Source organism: Rutidosis leptorrhynchoides, chromosome 2 (assembly GCF_046630445.1).
Source record: "Rutidosis leptorrhynchoides isolate AG116_Rl617_1_P2 chromosome 2, CSIRO_AGI_Rlap_v1, whole genome shotgun sequence".
NCBI lineage: Eukaryota > Viridiplantae > Streptophyta > Magnoliopsida > Asterales > Asteraceae > Rutidosis > Rutidosis leptorrhynchoides.
Genome location: NC_092334.1, coordinates 118,488,191 through 118,508,169, shown reverse-complemented (window position 1 = coordinate 118,508,169; position 19,979 = coordinate 118,488,191).

The window sequence follows — 19,979 nt, the reverse complement described above, 5'->3', positions numbered from 1 at the left end:
AAACTCACCTAATGTATTTTGTAGTAAAAATACATATGACATCATTGAACAAATATAGGGTTGACCTCGGATTCACGAACCTATATCGAGTATATATATATACATTAACACATATACTTGTAATCGAACGAATTTATATATTATAGTTTAAATTATATATTATATATATAATTTGTATATATTCTTAAAATGATTAATGTTTATGTAATTATACATATATATCATTTATTATAAGTATTATTTATTAATGTTTTAAAAATAGTATATAGTGTATTAAAATTAATATATATATATATATATATATATATATATATATATATATATATATATATATATATATATATATATATATATATATATATATATTTTTTGTGTAACCTAATTAATTTTATATAATTATAGATGCTAACATTTTTATTTAAGAAAATAATATGTACTATTAATCTAGTTATGGTAAATATATTTTTAAGTAAATATCATTTGTTTGGTAAGATAATAATTATAATAAAAATAAAATGATAATAATAATAATAAATATAATCTTAATATTAATATTAACGATGATACTAATTACAATAATAACAATTATGATAATAATATAAATGATAATCATATTACTAATAATCATACTTTTATAAATGATAAAAATCATATTTTTAAGGATGATAATATTATTAGTAATAACAATAATAATAATAATAATAATAATAATAATAATAATAATAATAATAATAATAATAATAATAATAATAATAATAATAATAATTGTAATAAAAATAATTATAATAAAAATAACAAATAGAGTAAAATTACTACCTCAAAGACGTAGCCCAAAAAAAAATACTCAAGTCCGGGTTTGAACTCGCGACATCCCGCTAACTCGATAACATCCTTAACCATTATCATTATCATGAGATCTCACTAATATCATCATCTTAATCTTAATCATCTAATATCATAAACGTTTTCTCATCATCATTTATATCATAAAATCATAATCGGGTATCATTTACTATCTTCACCATTCGTCATTAAAATCATCATCAACTCATGATCATAATCTTATATCGATCAAATCATTATAATGATCATGTAACATCTAACCTTAATCATAATCGACATCATAATCCTAATTCTTTCCTCATTATAATCGCCACTCCATATCCATCATAAGACTATCATCATCATTACTCGTGATCATCATTAATCGTGACTATCATTCTCTATCTATGTTTCCCATTTCATAATATCAATACCATAATAATATTCGGTAACAATTACACCTTAATCAAAATCGGGTCTCGGCCCAAAAATAAATCAAAGCCTAATCCTAACCATTATCCATAAAACCGTATACCATCATTTTACTTCATCTCGTCACCATGCATCATCAACATGTAATTATCCACATTTTTCCGTCTTTTAATTCCAACAGACACAACTAGCGGTTTCTTTTTGATACTTGATATAAATACGGCCCAATATCACCATTATATGTATGGCCCAATAATAAACTTTTGGCCCAACAAGTGGTAGGGTAACGGGTAGCAGGGATTTTTAACAAAAGGTACCGCATGTAAATAAAATAAAATCAAGTGGGTTGTCAAATTGATTAATTGTCGGCCATAATAAGAGAAAAAGAAAAGGAGAACACGCAACAGCATCTTTGAATCGATAACATCATTTGTAGCCAGCAGGTTCAAAATCATAGCTGTTGTGTTGGTTGATTTGAAACAAAGACAGTATGCTTGGAGGCCACCGATTAATAATTATGGCAGTGAAGTTGTGTTAGGTTTGGTTGAACGAGACAAGAAGCAGGAGAATTGGATCAAACAATCACTCAGAAACGAGTAGTAGCAACCGGTGGCTGAAGGGTTTTCGAATAGTAATGGGTTTCGGTTCATCATCATTCGTTTAACAATAGTAGTATCAGTAATATAGCAGCGTAGCAACCAATCGATGGGTTGGGTTTGTTGAAGATGGTGCCGGATCATGGAGTTTGGTGTACGGTTTGCTACAGTAAACAGAAATACACTTAGCAAGTAAGTCGTGGATACAGTGGTGGATTACTATGGTTGAGAGTGGTGGAATGATTGTTATGATGAAGATGGTGGTTAGAGATGGTTCACGCAAGAAGATAGAAAAATCCTAGAACAAGGAGAGGTGGTAAGGGTGGCTGAGGTGGTGGTTAGCCGATGGTGGCTTTAATGGTGTGGTTGTATGGGTGATTCAAAGGAAAATTTATGTGTATATATATATATATATATATAAGTGGCACAGTGACGGCTATGGGTGTTGTTTTGGGTCACTTCGAGTAGTAGTAGTATGAATGGCAACGTGGTTGTTTGGTGGCGTTTCATTGCAACAGAGAATAATAAAATATGGCGAAAGTGGTGGTGGTTTGTAGGTGGGGTGATCATAGATGGTTGTTGATTAAACCGAAGGTAGTGTTATTGGGTAAAAGCAGAAATGAAAATAGCGGGTATGATGCATCAGTTGAGTTTGGTTTTGGTGACTGTAGAATCAAAGTAGAAGAAGTGGCGAGGTGTTGGTTGAAGTTTGTGGGTGATAAGTGTTTTACGAATGCATAGCAAGAGTATTATTTGGATTGATGATAGAAGATGCCAGTTGTTTGTGTGGGTTCATCAAGCCTATCCAATCTTACATATATAGATGTAGATATGTGATAGTATTGATAATAGATTAATGATGGAAATAAAGATCGTGCTAATTGAAAAGGAAAAAATAGTAAGGCCACAGAAATAATCACATTCATAAAGTTAATCACGGATCAAATAAGTCACTTGTGTCCACATGCATGTATCAATATATATATTCGAAAGTGATTAGAATTATAACAATGAAAAGGAAATGAATATAATAATAATAAATATAAATATCTTGACTACATTAAACGTATGACAATGAAATCAACAGTCTCCATTTTATACTAACTGCCGACAGTTTTAACACAAATGTTATATCGTACAGCGTTGTTAATCAGTGGCGGATAAAAGCTTAATAATTATATAACTCATCTTCGAATCACTGTTTATTTTAAAATCAAATAAGTTCGAATTAAACTTCTCTAAATAATAATCGAAACGTCCAAAGAGTATTACAATCATTAAGTAATTATATTTAATATACTATATACATATATTTATATTTATTTGTATATGTATATACTTTTATTTACAAATAATAGTTCGTGAATCGTCAAGAATGGTCGAAGGTCAATTGAATATATGAAACAGTTCAAAAATTTTGAGACTCAGCTTTACAGACTTTGCTTATCGTGTCAAAATCATATTAAGATTAAAGTTTAAATTTGATCGGAAATTTCTGGGTCATTACAGTACCTACCCGTTAAAGAAATTTCGTCCCCGAAATTTGATCGAGATCGTTCATAGCTAATAGTAAGAATGTTTTCCCGACAAATATGAGCTGATAAGTAGAGTTTTATTACTGTTGAGTAATAAGGATAAAACAATTTGATTTCTCGAAGCGTACGAATGAGGCTATCACTTAAAGAGTTAATCTAGAAAATAAATCTGGTCTTAACTTTTGACGTTGTCACATTTGAATCTCCGGAATTCATGGAATTTTAAAGGAAATCTTCTAATCAGAAAGAAAATGTAATATCATGATTTGTTAACAATTTGTTGGAATTACGAAAGAACAGAAATATCATAGGAAATATTTTCGTGATATGCTTAGAGTTTAAGTAGAACGAAAGAGTTGTGTAACATGGCACATGATGATGGTACTGAGAATCATCGCGTTTCATTAGAAACTCAGCATGACTTACTGTAATATAACCACGTTGGCCCGGCGTCATTATATTATACTAACTCATGCTTCAATTCCCAACACTTCTCCAGGAAATCATTCATAATTTAAACTCGATTGTTACAGAATATAGAAACTAAAATAGTTTCTTTTATGATGTAATATAGATAACACGAAGGGATAGATAATTTTGGACGAGAATATTTATGAAAATATCCTCAGAAATATTGAAGATATTTATGATGATATTTTGGAATTTCTAAGTTCAAAAGATGATGATGAAAAATTTTCCGCAAGATTTTAACATGACTTCGGAACAAGATATTCTCTAAAGATTTCGGCGGATCCAGAATTACCTGGATTCTTTGAATATAGGGTTTGGTCCTTGTATTTGTCCTTGGTCTCCTTCATGGTTAGCTTAATTCGTTTTTAGGTACCAAATTCTCTATCGAGCGTTCCTAACACTTCCTTCTTTATCATCAACTTTTGGCCATTAAGACCATCTACAACATGCTACTTCGTTAGCATTTTCAAAGTTAACGGATCTGGGTCATCGGTTATCAAACCGAGGTGGTTTAAGGAGATTTGTGTTTTTAGATGATTAAACGATGATGGTAATATGATTGAATATAAAAGATTCTCTGGTAACAATAAATAGTACGCATATATATCAAGGTTATAATAAGGTTGTTTCGAATGAAAAGTCGGAGTTGACTTGCTGGAGCTGTGACAAAATTTACTAATTTGAAAAGAATTGAAATGTTATTTTCGGTAATAATAAGGCCAAAGGAGCTAGCACTGATATGTGTTAAATGTTTACTCAGGTTCCGAGTGTTTTCAGGTACATAACTATATGCATAAATCTTTCCTTCCGTAGATGAAGTGCGGTTGGTTCATCCTCTCGATTGAGGTGTTTTCAAGAATCATGAAATGTTTGAACGCAAATTGGAATCGTCAATATACAAATGAGGTTTAAGATGAAATCAAGTGGCAAACTTGAAGAATTATTTAGTTTCATATGTATAATCAATATTTTAATTTATTTTAATTGTCCAATGTTATTAGTCCACAATCGATAGTCCACAGTTAACAGTCCAATAATTCATATATAGTTTAATATATAATATTCGAATTAATTAATATGTATCGTGACCCGTGTACATGTCTCAGACTCGATCACAACTCAAAGTATATATATTATTTGAGAATCAACCTCAACCCTGTATAGCTAACTCCCGCATTACTGCATATAGAGTGTCTATGGTTATTCCAAATAATATATATAGATGCGTCGATATGATATGTCAAAACCTTGTATACGTGTCTCGATTTTTAAAGTGCGTAAAATAAATAACAGAAATTAAATGACGATAAATTAAATGCGTAAAGTAAATTACAGAAATTAAATGACGATAAATAAAATTGCGATAATTAAATTGCGATAAATAAAATGTAATCAGTTAGCTAGGAACAGTTAGCTGGAACAGTTAGCGTGGATTCTTAACAAAATTTCAATTAGTTAATTCGTTTGTTTCTAACAGTTGTTTGTGTGGGTTCATCAAGCCTATCCAATCTTACATATATAGATGTAGATATGTGATAGTATTGATAATAGATTAATGATGGAAATAAAGATCGTGCTAATTGAAAAGGAAAAAATAGTAAGGCCACAGAAATAATCACATTCACAAAGTTAATCACGGATCAAATAAGTCACTTGTGTCCACATGCATGTATCAATATATATATTCGAAAGTGATTAGAATTATAACAATGAAAAGGAAATGAATATAATAATAATAAATATAAATATCTTGACTCCATTAAACGTATGACAATGAAATCAACAGTCTCCATTTTATACTAACTGCCGACAGTTCTAACACAAATGTTATATCGTACAGCGTTGTTAATCAGTGGCGGATAAAAGCTTAATAATTATATAACTCATCTTCGAATCACTGTTTATTTTAAAATCAAATAAGTTCGAATTAAACTTCTCTAAATAATAATCGAAACGTCCAAAGAGTATTACAATCATTAAGTAATTATATTTAATATACTATATACATATATTTATATTTATTTGTATATGTATACACTTTTATTTACAAATAATAGTTCGTGAATCGTCAAGAATGGTCGAAGGTCAATTGAATATATGAAACAGTTCAAAAATTTTGAGACTCAGCTTTACAGACTTTGCTTATCGTGTCAAAATCATATTAAGATTAAAGTTTAAATTTGATCGGAAATTTCTGGGTCATTACAGTATTCGACATTATTTCACTAAGTCAAGGTGGCGCGTCAATCAAATTAAACATCATGGGATTAAGATGAAATAAGAGTAGATATGAGTAGAAACGTTCGAGTATAAATGCACAAGTAGTCAAGTAATTCCTACTTCAAGTCTATATGTCGGTTGTAGTCTAGACTCACTAATGTGCCCTATGACTCGGGGTTGATACCAATGAACTCTAAATCTCTACAACCAACGCTCTGATACCATCTGTAGCGACCCGAGAAAATCGTCATTGACGGCGCCGTCTACTTATTTGACACCCCCAAATAGGGCCTGGGGTATTTGTGTTTAATTATATCAAATCACAGTTGTATAAACTAGAACGACTCTACATGAGACGTTTTGTTGAGTTTTGCAGCGGAAGATAAATATGTCTTTAATTGATATGATATGTAATGAAGAATCCAAGCATAGCAAGCAATCATCATCAAAGCAGTAGATATACAGCGGAAGCAATATTTAAGTACCTGAGAATAAACATGCATAAAAAGTCAACACGAGGTTGAGTGAGTTCATAGGTTTGTCATAAATAATGATTTCAGTAATAGTGTTAGACCACAAGATTTGTTTTCATAAGTAGATCACTCAGATCCAGTTAAGTTGATCTCCCGCAGGATCAAAAAGTTATGTCAGTGCGTGATATTTAGACTAAACGTTGTTTGCCCCGTGACAAGTTGTTCTGTCCTTGTCGTTTAATTTCATTATCAAGTAATACAAAGACTTAGTCAATTGTACCGGGGACGTTACTCCCGATAGGTCTATCCCCAATAATTAAGAATGCCGCATCAATTAAAAATATCACTGTAGGGACTTAGTCGGACATAGCCTGGTATAGCCTAGTTTTAACAGTTGGTACTGATATTTAGACTAGACTTTTAAGTTTGCCCCGTACAAGTTATCATTTATACTTGTCGGTTGGGGACTTGCTGGTCATAGCCCAACATATCACAGTTTAATAGTTGGTACTGATATTTAGACTAGACTTTCAAGTTTGCCCCGTACAAGTTATCGTTTATACTAATCGATTGGGGACTTGCTGGTCATAGCCCAACATATCACAGTTTAACAGTTGATACGTGTAAAACAGTTATAAAAGTTGCGCATGTATTCTCAGCCCAAAAATGTAAAGAGTAAAAGGGATCATATGAAACTCACAATGCGATACGATAGTTTGTAGTAAATATGCATAGGATGGCACTGAACAAGTGAAGAGTTGACCTATGATGTTAAAGCTAAGGGGTATAAAATACTATTAAATTTTACAAGGAAATACTATTAAATACGATACAATTTTAGACAAGATATTTATTTATTTAGAGAATGGATATACTTAAACCTTGCTACAACACTTATAGGCAGTGTACCTAATCGTACAGTAGTGTAGTTTTTAGTAAGTCCGGTTTGTTCCACAGGGAAAATCTTTTAATCAAAGCTTAACGCTATATTAGTTTCATTTTATAAAAATACAAATATATATATAATTAATATTATTATTATAAAGGGGGGTTTTTACCGTTTAATGACCGGTTTGTCGATTTTAAAACTTTAGTCGCAGTTAAAACAAAATGTAAAATATTAAATAAATAAAAGACTTAATTTAAAGCGTAAAGTAAATAACGATAATGAAATTGCGATAAATAAAAGTGCGATAAAATAAACTTGTGATAATTAAAAAGTACGATAATTAAAAGTGCAATTAAATACAATAACAATAAATAAAAGTGCTATAATTAGAAGTGCAATTAAATATAAAATAAAGGAAATTAAATATGAAATAAAAGAATTATGCTTATTTAAACTTCCGTAATCATGATGTTTGACGTGTTGATTTTAGTTTTATGCCCATGGGTTAATTGTCCTCTGTCCTGGATTATTTAATATGTCCGTCTGGTTTTTATCCATAACAGTCCATCAGTCATAAATATAAAGTGCGAGTATCCTCGTCAAATTATCCTTATACCCGAAGTTAAATATTCCAACTAATTGGGGACTTAAACTGTAACAAGATTTTAATACTTTGTTTAATAATTACACCAGGATGTCGACTGAATGTAACCCAAGGTTTTAATACTTTGTTATCAATTATGCCAAGTGTCCTTGTACATAATTTCACCCCTGTTTTAATAATTCTAGTGGCTATTAATCCATTCCCGTGTCCGGTTAAATGAACGATTATTCGTACATATAAATACCCCGCCCATCGTGTCCGATCGAGTGTATATGGTTATTTATAGGGACGTTCAATTGTAAATCTTTATATTAAAATTAACAAACTATCATTTAGTTAAACAAATATAAAGCCTATTAATAGCCCATAGTCTAATTTCCACAAGTGTCGTTCTTTTGTCCAAACCCCAATTATGGTACAAAGCCCAATTACCCAATTTTAATATTTTTAGCCCAACATCATGATTACTTCGGATTAAATAAGCATAATAATAACTTAGCTACGAGACATTAAATTAAAAAGGTTGAACATAACTTACAATGATTAAAAATAGCGTAGCGTTACACGGACAGAATTTCGACTTACACCCTTACAACATTCGCTAACACACCCTTATTATTATAAATTAAAATTAAAATTATAATATAAATATAAATATTATACGTTGAATGAGGAGAAGAAAAAGATGTGTTTTGTGTTACACCAAAGCTCGATTTTTATAGGCATGTGGGCTGGAACTGTGCACCATGCGATCGCATGGACTTTATTCCTCCAGGCCATGCGATCGCATGGCCAGCTGGGGAGACTCAAAAGTATTTGTTTTTTTATGCCGACGGTTTTTAAATATAATATAATATGTATATTAATTTTAAGAATTAATTATATATTATATTATATTCATGTGCATAGTTGACTTGAAATTTTTAGTCCGTTACGTCGAGCATTGAGAGTTGACTCTGGTGCCGGTTCCGGATTTTCGAACGTCCTTGCGTATAATTTAATATCTTGTACTTTGCGTTTCGCGTCTTGTACTCTTGTAATTTTGAGACGTTTCTCATCAATAATTTGAACCTCTTTGATTGTACTTTGTACTTTTGAGCTTTTTGGTCGTTTGCGTCTTCAATTCGTCGAATCTGTCTTTTATCTTCACCTTTTATTATTTAAACGAATATCACTTGTAAATAGAACAATTGCAACTAAAAGCTTGTCTTTCTTGAGGAATAATGCTATGAAATATATGTTCGTTTTTAGCATTATCAAATATTCCCACACTTGAGCGTTGCTTGTCCTCAAGCAATATAGTTTTGAAATACTAGAATCACTTCTTTATTCTTCACACTTTGTACATCAGTGATTTCTATACGGCGGTATAAACAATGGCAGTAACGTTGTGGTTTACAGTCCCACATGACTATAAAAATTTAGATCCTTAAGGAAATTGGATCTTTATGAAAACATTTGATCTTTTGAAAATTCATTCTAGCTTTTACCCTAGATAAATTTTCCGGAATAACCCTTCACCGGTGTTTGCAAAATATTTTTGTGGGTTTGGTGGGTTTCAGATTTGAAAATTTTAGCTCAAAACTTGCGGTTTTGTGTTACCCACTTGCTAACCTTGTATTGGGAAAGCAACATGTGATGACCCGGGAATTTCCAACCAAATTCAAACTTATCTTTATATGATTTCAATACGATAAGCAAAGTCTGTATAGATGAGTCTCAAAATTTTCGAACTACTTTATAAAATCATTTAACCTCTGACTATTCTCGACGATTCACGAACAAATAATTGTATTAGATATGTGTGTATGTATATATATAATAATTCAAAATGTAATCTGGAGTATTATATGTTATTGTTATTAAAATTTAATAAAATAAAACTAGGATATTATAATAATTCTTATTTAAAATATATCTCTATATATAAATAAAGTATATTAAAAAAAAATATTAAATGATTGTAATACTCGTTTGATGTTTCGATGGATATTAAGCAAGTTAAATTTAAACTTATGTGATTTTAAAATAAACGGTGATCCAAAAATGTGTAATATAAATTTTAGGCTTATTAAATATGTATATAGGTATATATATATATATATATATATATATATATATATATATATATATATATATATATATATATATATATATATATATATATATATAATTATAATAGTTTGAAATTATAAAATATAATTTAAGCATTAGAATTAATTACGTAAAATGTGATACAAAATAATATACAGAATAATTAAATTGCTATTAAAAGGAATATATAAATATATGCACATGGTTGCTATATCTAATTAATGTTATAGATATGAAATATATGAGGTATTAAACAATTGATATGTGTTATTAATGATGTTATCTATAAATATGAAATTTGTTATACATATATATAAATTGTTGTAGTTATCACTAATATTATTATCATTATTATAGTTAGTATTAGTATTATTAAAAATATTAGTGAGATAAACCTTATAGTTATTATTATCACTTTATCTCTATCAATAATAAAAACCATATTATTATTATTATTATTATTATTATTATTATTATTATTATTATTATTATTATTATTATTATTATTATTATTATTATTATTATTATTATTATTATTATTATTATATAAAGAATATTATTATTAAATAAGACTAATTTATATACAGGTATAAAATTTCGCAGATATATAAATCTATACATATATTTATAGGTCAGATAAATTACAGATATATAACAGATACATATAATTAATTTTACGCCAGTAATTTATATCACAATCAAGCTGTGATTAAGTGCTACTCTCGTTTACAAGTTGATTCCAATCCATCTGTTATCAAACAAAATTTGTTATGAATCAAAAGCAAGAGTGTACGAAATCTGATTAAAATACAATATATGTTTCCATCTTTATCTGCTTTATATATTTTTCTTCTGTCTTCTTCTCCTTGATTAGATTATGCTGTCGACCATTCATTTTATAAAGTGACCAATTCATGAAGGAAGGCATTCAATGAAATTCATTATCACTTAAAACTCAATACAACTTTTGTTTGATAGATTTTAAAACAGAAAAATGGAAAAACCAGTCGTCTTCTCTGTTCCAACCTCATTTTTTACAAAACTCGATTTTTCAACAAATTACAAAATCCATAAATGCAATCGTGTTAGGAATCCTTCCTTTAATCTTTCTGCAAAGTCCCCGATTCCAATTATTTATATGAAAGACGAATTTTCGAGTCAAAGTTTCAATACCAAAAAGTCAACTTTTTATTCATCGAGAAATTTGATTTCGTTCTAATGTTTTCAGTTAAATTGATTATGTAGAAAGTTTATAGAAGTGATTTGGAATCTTTTTCATGTAGAAATTTTAAGCCAAAACGTTCGAAATCTTTAATTTGATTTATGGGTTCTTCGTGTAAAAATAATAACTGATACAGCTTGTTTTATTTTTATTTTCTATTTCAATTAAAATTCGTTAACACAGATAATCGTTTTTGTACATGCACTAAATTCTAAAGGTTAATAAGAAAACAAAAACTGATTTGGGTAGTCTTCTGGTCGATCTCAATTGAAGGAGGAGGAGAAAGAAGAACATGTAATAACACGAGTTAAATAAATATGAATTACGTATTAAAACAGAAAACAGGCAACAGCCTGGATGGTTTAAGGAGGTGACGGGTATTCGGGAGGTCGGGGGTTCGAGTCCCTGTTGGGCAGTATTTTTTTTGGGCCGATTTTTAAAGGTAGTCTTCCAATATTTTACTTATTATATTATTATTATTATTATTATTATTACTAATATATATTATTGTTATTATTAATATTGTTATTATTAGTTAGTATTATTATTACTAGTATTATTGTTATCATTATTATTATGACTATAAATGAAATCCTTATCATTATTATTATTATTATTATTATTACCAGTATAAGTATTATTGTTATTGTTATTATTATTATGATTATGATTATTGTTATTATTATTAAGAAAACAATACAATCTATTAATATAATCATAGTAATAAGTATTATAACAATTGTTATTACTATTATCGTAAGTGTTATTAATGTTATTTTTAGTATTATTAATATGAATATAAGTATTATTATGATTAGGATTATGAATTATTATTACGAGTATCATTTAGTAAACCATTACTAAAATTATTATTAGTAATAAAATGGTTATTTTTATAGTTATTTATAATATCTATAATATTACTGTTATCATTAAAACTAGGAGTACCTTTATTTTTAAACTATAATTTTATTAAAAACTAGGTAGTATCATTATCACTAACATCACAAATATTATTAAACTTATCATCTTATATAAATTATTATTAAATATAATAGTATTATTATCTATATCTTAATAATGTCATTAATTTAACTAGCAAATGATATTCATATAACAATATATTTAATAACACAAAAGCAAACTATATTAATATCTTTTTTTTTCCCTTTTTCTTAAATAAATAAAATGAATACAATGAAACATATAAATTATTGATATTAAAACTTATATTACTAATAATATACATATTTGTTCGATTACAAGTATATATATTAATATATGAATGAATGATATAGGTTCGTGAATTCGAGGCCAACCTTACTTTTGTTCAATGTCATCATATGTATTTTTACTACAAAATACAATAGGTGAGTTTCATTTGCTCCCTTTTTTATTCATTACATTTTTGGGCTGAGAATACATGCAAATGCTTTATTAACTGTTTTACAATATTTATATGCGTGAGTTTCATTTGATTCCCTTTTACTCTTTACATTTTTGGGGCTGAGAATACATGCAAATGCTTTATTAACTGTTTTAAAATATTTATATGTGTGAGTTATAGTCCCACTTTTAAAATCTAATATTTTTGGGATGAGAATACATGCAGGTTTTATAAATGATTTACAAAATAGACACAAGTACGTGAAACTACATTCTATGGTTGAATTATCGAAATCGAATATGCCGCTTTTTATTAAGTCTGGTAATCTAAGAATTAGGGAACAGACACCCTAATTGACGCGAATCCTAAAGATAGATCTATCGGGCCCAACAAGCCCCATCCAAAGTACCGGATGCTTTAGTACTTCGAAATTTATATCATGTCCGAAGGAGGATCCCGGAATGATGGGGATATTCTTATATGCATATTGTGAATGTCGGTTACCAGGTGTTCAATCCATATGAATGATATTTTTGTCTCTATGCATGGGACGTATGATTATGAGAAATGGAAGTATGAAATCTTGTGGTCTATTAAAATTATGAAATGATTCTTTATGATAAACTAATGAACCCACCAACCTTTTGGTTGACACTTTAAAGCATGTTTATTCTCAGGTACGAAAGAAATCTTCCGCTGTGCATTTGCTCATATTAGAGATATTACTTGGAGTCATTCATGACATATTTCAAAAGATGTTGCATTCGAGTCGTTGAGTTCATCAAGATTATTATTAAGTCAATTATATTTGGATATATTATGAAATGCTTTACATGCCTGTCAACTGTCGATGTAACGAAAGTTTGTCTTTTAAAAACGAATGCAATGTTTGTAAAATTTATCATATAGAGGTCAATTACCTCGCGATGTAATCAACTGTTGTGAATCGTTTGTAATCGATATGGACTTCGTCCGGATGGATTAGGAAGGGTCTTTACAGTTGGTATCAGAGCGGTGGTCTTAGCGAACCAGGTCTTGCATTAGCGTGTCTAACTGATAGTCGTTAGAATACATTAGTGAGTCTGGACTTCGACCGTGTCTGCATGTCAAAAGTTTTGCTTATCATTTTTGTCGGAAATCATCTGCTTATCATCCTTAGAAAAATTACCTGCTTATCATTCTTAGTCTAGACACATCTTACTGCAATGATTGCATGAATAGGGTATAGACAAAATTCATATCTTAGCATATCTACTAATCCATATCTTAGCGTATCTCTTAGTGTAAACTTTGTCTGACATTTTCTGTAGATTCCTCCGTAACTTATGGGATTTTAGTATTATATATGCATATGTAAATTATGTATTGCAGGATACTAAACTACATCCTATAATCTATTTCTTATCAAAAATCTTTCATCCGATCGTACGAGATGAATCCCTCAACCAGTTCGAGTTCCTCAGATTCCAATAGCTATTTCGATAGTCATCCCGACAGTTATTCAGAATGGATAGTCATCTAAGCTCCGGAAGCAACGTCACCAAAATGAATCAACCAATCATCCATCCCCAATTCATCTGATGGATTCATAGTCGACTTAATCAATGGAGACGCGCAGAAGGCGATCCCATCCACTAACCGAATTCACCTTTTGGCGAAGAACCTGAAGCACTTACCGGCGAACCTGTTCGTAACACCATTTCACCCTCATTTCCCAAATATCTCGCCACGACTATATCATAACTCAGATTCTAAACCTTATTCATCCACTTGTTCAAACAGCCAATCATCCTGGCGTAATAGAAGAAGTCAATGAACTTCACGCTCGAGTAATCAATTTAGAAAACATGGTGCAAAACGTACCAGCTTCAGCAAAATCACCGGCAACAACAGTACCACCAACAACAACATCCGCATCCCAAGCCTCAATTTCACAATCCGTCACACGAACACCAACATCATACGCATTATAGATAACAAGGAGTACCAACAGCAATGAACAATGAAGTATTGATCCATAACTTCATCAATATTCTGCGAAGAATATGTGGATCTTAATAGTTTTAGAGATTACTTATTTTAGCTCAAACCAAAAATCAAATGAGTCTAATATTATATTGACTCATTAAATCCATGATTACATCTGAAGAAAATATACATGTATATATATTTTCATAAAGATTGTGATTAAAAATTCTTTCGTACAAACTGTTAATGATGAAAATATTTTAACGGGTAGGTAATACCCGAGGAATATTTCAGATTTCACATTAATGAGTTACACTGTACATTCTACAAATCTGATTCAACAATCATTTCCTATCCTACTTACATCTACACATATACGTATCCATTCATCAAAGGACAACTATTTTTTTTTTATCCAAGTTCAATTTCATATTCGGATTTTTGACCGACCAGAATCCAAGTCAAGATTTGACGAGTGGCATAATGAAGAAAACATTTGACGGAATAAAATTTGTTAGAAACAAACAAATTAACTATGAGAAATTTTGTTAAGAATCCACGCTAACAAAATCCTAACTAACTGTTCCTAGCTAACTGTGGACTAATCAATTGAGGACTACCAACAGTGGACAATTAAAATGTATTAAAATATTGATTATAACATATGAAACTAAACAAATCTTCAAGTTTGCCACTTGATTTCATCTTAAACCTCATTTGTATTTTGACAATTACAATCTACGTTCAAACCTTTCGTGATTCTTGAAAACACCTCAATCGGGAGGATGAATTAACCGCACTTCATCTACGGAAGAAGAGATTTACGCATATAGTTATGCACCTGAAAAATTCTCGAAATCTATATAAATATTTAACGCGTATCTGTGCTAGCTTCTTTGACATTATTTCCGAAAATAACAACGCAATTTCTTTCAAAATTAGCCAATTTTGTGACAGCTCCAGCAAATCAACTTCAAGTTATTTATTCAAATAAACCCTATTATAAAGATTACCCTTTCATCATCGTTACCGGGGAATTCTTTTATATTCCACCATATTACCAGCAGATGTACCAGCAACCTCGTTGTTTTTTTGGCTTAAATCTCTCTGACAAATCATTATATTTATCGGAACTCTACCATATACTCATCCATATCTTGTAACAAGAACTGCCATAACAATTACCGGGAATCAGCAATCAGTACTTTGAAAACTCACAGCATATTTACATCAACAGTTATATGTATGACATTCATCTCTTAGAATCCTGAAAAGCACTTAGTCACAAATCAATACTCTGAATGTTGAAAAAGCTGAATGAAGCAGCAGAAACCATAGACAACCGTAAACGACCATAATCATCGAAAGTTTGATGATAAAGAATAGTATGTTGGAAAAGCTCAGAAAAGTTAGAACTGGAAAACGAATTGAGCTAACCACGAAGGAGATCGAGGATAAATACAAGGACCATACCATATATTCAAAGAATCCAGGTAATTCTGGATCCAATGAAACCTTCAAAGAATATTTTGCTCCGAAGTCATGTTAAAATCTTGCGGAAAATCTTTCTCCATCAACCATCGAACTTAGAAATTCCAAAATATCATCATCAATATCTTCGATATTTCTGAGGATATTTTCATAAATATTCTCGTCCGAAATTATATACCTCTTCGTGCTTCCTGTGTATCATTATATTGGAAACATTCAATAGAAAATTTAGTACCGAAAAGCAGATTATGCGAAAATATGAAGAAAGCCGTGGACAAATCACAAAGAATAAGTTTGACTTCAAAGAATCCAAATGACTCAATGTTTGCTAAAAAGTCTTTAGTGAATATCTTGCTCCTTACTCTAAACCCTTGCAGACAATAGTTTCTATCATCCTCTGATCATAGATATTCAAAGATATTATCGTATCTTTCATTATAAATATCCTCCATATTTCTGAAGATATTTTCATGACTATTCTTATCTGAAATCATTAATCTCTTCGCAATATCAGTGTTACATCATATAGAAACTGTTAGTTTTTATATTCTGTAAAATTTCGAGCTTAAAAATATGGATGTTATTGAAGTAAGGTTAGGAACTGATGCATGAGTTAGTATAATATAATGACACTTGATCAACGTGATTATATTACAGTAAGTCATGCTGAGTTTCTAATGGAACGTGATGATTCACAGATCATACCGTCATCACGTGCCATGTTACATAACTCTTTCATTATGCTTAACTTCTGAACATATCAAGAAAGTATATTCTTGATAGTTCTATTCTCAGTGATTCTGGTAATTTGATAAATCAAATCGTGCTAATACATTAGTTCTTATTTAAAATACGATGTTTATTCGAAATTCCATACTTACGAATTCTGGACCGTTACTCGCCTTACTAGAGGACAGAAGGATAATAAAAAGGCAAAGAGATCCAAAATATAAGAGATAATATAAAGCCCAACAACGACACCGAAATTACAAACTGTGGATATCAGTGCGTATAGCAATATAAAGACACAGGAGGATTATGAATACAATAATCCCTAGAGCATAATAGAAATAAACAGATTCTTCAGGTGGGAGTTGGAAAAGAAGAACGATCTTTGCGATAGTTAGAATAAGAACAAGGATCAAAACAGGGTTAAGCATTTTCATAAATCTTTTGAAATTGGGAATTAAGTATAGAAGTGGTGAAAACAAATGGAACGAAAAAGGTAAATTTATAAAGGAAATATCAGACGTAGTAATCGGAGCAGATCACCATATTTAATTAAAGAGATCTTAATTTCCATAAATCCCGAAGAATCAGATCTTATAGATTTCCAAGATTTTCTTTAAATCCCTTGAATTCCGGAATTCAACCATGTTTAGTCAAAAGTTATGATGAAACATGTCTTTCTCATTTCACTAGTTGGTGATAGCTTCACTAGTACTCTTCGAGTAATTGAATTATCTTATCCATATTATTTAACAGTAATAAACTCTATTTATCAACTCATAATCATCATGAAAATATTTTTATTGTTAGCCATGACCACCTCACTCAAATTTCGGGACGAAATTTCTTTAACGGGTAGGTACTGTGATGACCCGGGAATTTCCGACCAAATTCAAACTTATCTTTATATGATTTCAATACGATAAGCAAAGTCTGTAAAGATGAGTCTCAAAATTTTCGAACTACTTTATAAAATCATTTAACCTCTGACTATTCTCGACGATTCACGAACAAATAATTGTATTAGATATGTGTGTATGTATATATATAATAATTCAAAATGTAATCTGAAGTATTATATGTTATTGTTATTAAAATTTAATAAAATAAAACTAGGATATTATAATAATTCTTATTTAAAATATATCTCTATATATAAATAAAGTATATTAAAAAAAATATATTAAATGATTGTAATACTCGTTTGATGTTTCGATGGATATTAAGCAAGTTAAATTTAAACTTATGTGATTTTAAAATAAACGGTGATCCGAAAATGTGTAATATAAATTTTAGGCTTATTAAATATGTATATAGGTATATATATATATATATATATATATATATATATATATATATATATATATATATATATATATAAATAAATAATTATAATAGTTTGAAATTATAAAATATAATTTAAGCATTAGAATTAATTACGTAAAATGTGATACAAAATAATATACAGAATAATTAAATTGCTATTAAAAGGAATATATAAATATATGCACATGGTTGCTATATCTAATTAATGTTATAGATATGAAATATATGAGGTATTAAACAATTGATATGTGTTATTAATGATGTTATCTATAAATATGAAATTTGTTATACATATATATAAATTGTTGTAGTTATCACTAATATTATTATCATTATTATAGTTAGTATTAGTATCATTAAAAATATTAGTGAGATAAACCTTATAGTTATTATTATCACTTTATCTCTATCAATAATAAAAACCATATTATTATTATTATTATTATTATTATTATTATTATTATTATTATTATTATTATTATTATTATTATTATTATTATTATTATTATTATATAAAGAATATTATTATTAAATAAGACTAATTTATATACAGGTATAAAATTTTGCAGATATATAAATCTATACAGATATTTATAAGTCAGATAAATTACAGATATATAACAGATACATATAATTAATTTTACGCCAGTAATTTATATCACAATCAAGCTGTGATTAAGTGTTACTCTCGTTTACAAGTTGATTCCAATCCATCTGTTATCAAACAAAATTTGTTATGAATCAAAAGCAAGAGTGTACGAAATCTGATTAAAATACAATATATGTTTCCATCTTTATCTGCTTTATATATTTTTCTTCTGTCTTCTTCTCCTTGATTAGATTATGCTGTCGACCATTCATTTTATAAAGTGACAAATTCAAGAAGGAATGCATTCAATGAAATTCATTATCACTTAAAACTCAATACAACTTTTGTTTGATAGATTTTAAAACAGAAAAATGGAAGAACCAGTCGTCTTCTCTGTTCCAACCTCATTTTTTACAAAACTCGATTTTTCAACTAATTACAAAATCTATAAATGCAATCGTGTTAGGAATCCTTCCTTTAATCTTTCTGCAAAGTCCCCGATTCCAATTATTTATATCGAAGACGAATTTTCGAGTCAAAGTTTCAATACCAAAAAGTCAACTTTTTGTTCATCGAGAAATTTGATTTCGTTCTAATGTTTTCAGTTAAATTGATTATATATGGTTTATTTATATATGTATTGATTATGTATAAGTTTAAGTATAGTAAAAGTATAAAACTATGTACGTATAATACGCATATAAATATATATAATATTAATTTAAATCGTTATATATATTTAATAAAATAAAATATAAATATCGTTATCTTTATCATACTGGTTAAGTAATGAGTTGTCAAAAGTGGTTCTAGATATTTATAAAAGTTATATACGTTTTAATAATAAAGTTCTTTTTAAACTGAAAACGTTTTTGTACGTTTGAAACTAAATCAAATAAATATAATAATTTTGTTTTCTAAAAACAAATATATTTTTAAGAATCATTTTGTTTAAAGGTTAAAATAATGGAAATCGTTATATCATAAAACGTTTTAGAAAAGTAGAATCATATATATTCATAATAGGTTTCAAGTTTTTAAATTAAGTCTGTTGGTGAAGCATGGGATAAAGTTCAAAGGTTAAATAAACGTATGAAATCATCTTAATGAAAAATGTCGAGTTACTTACTT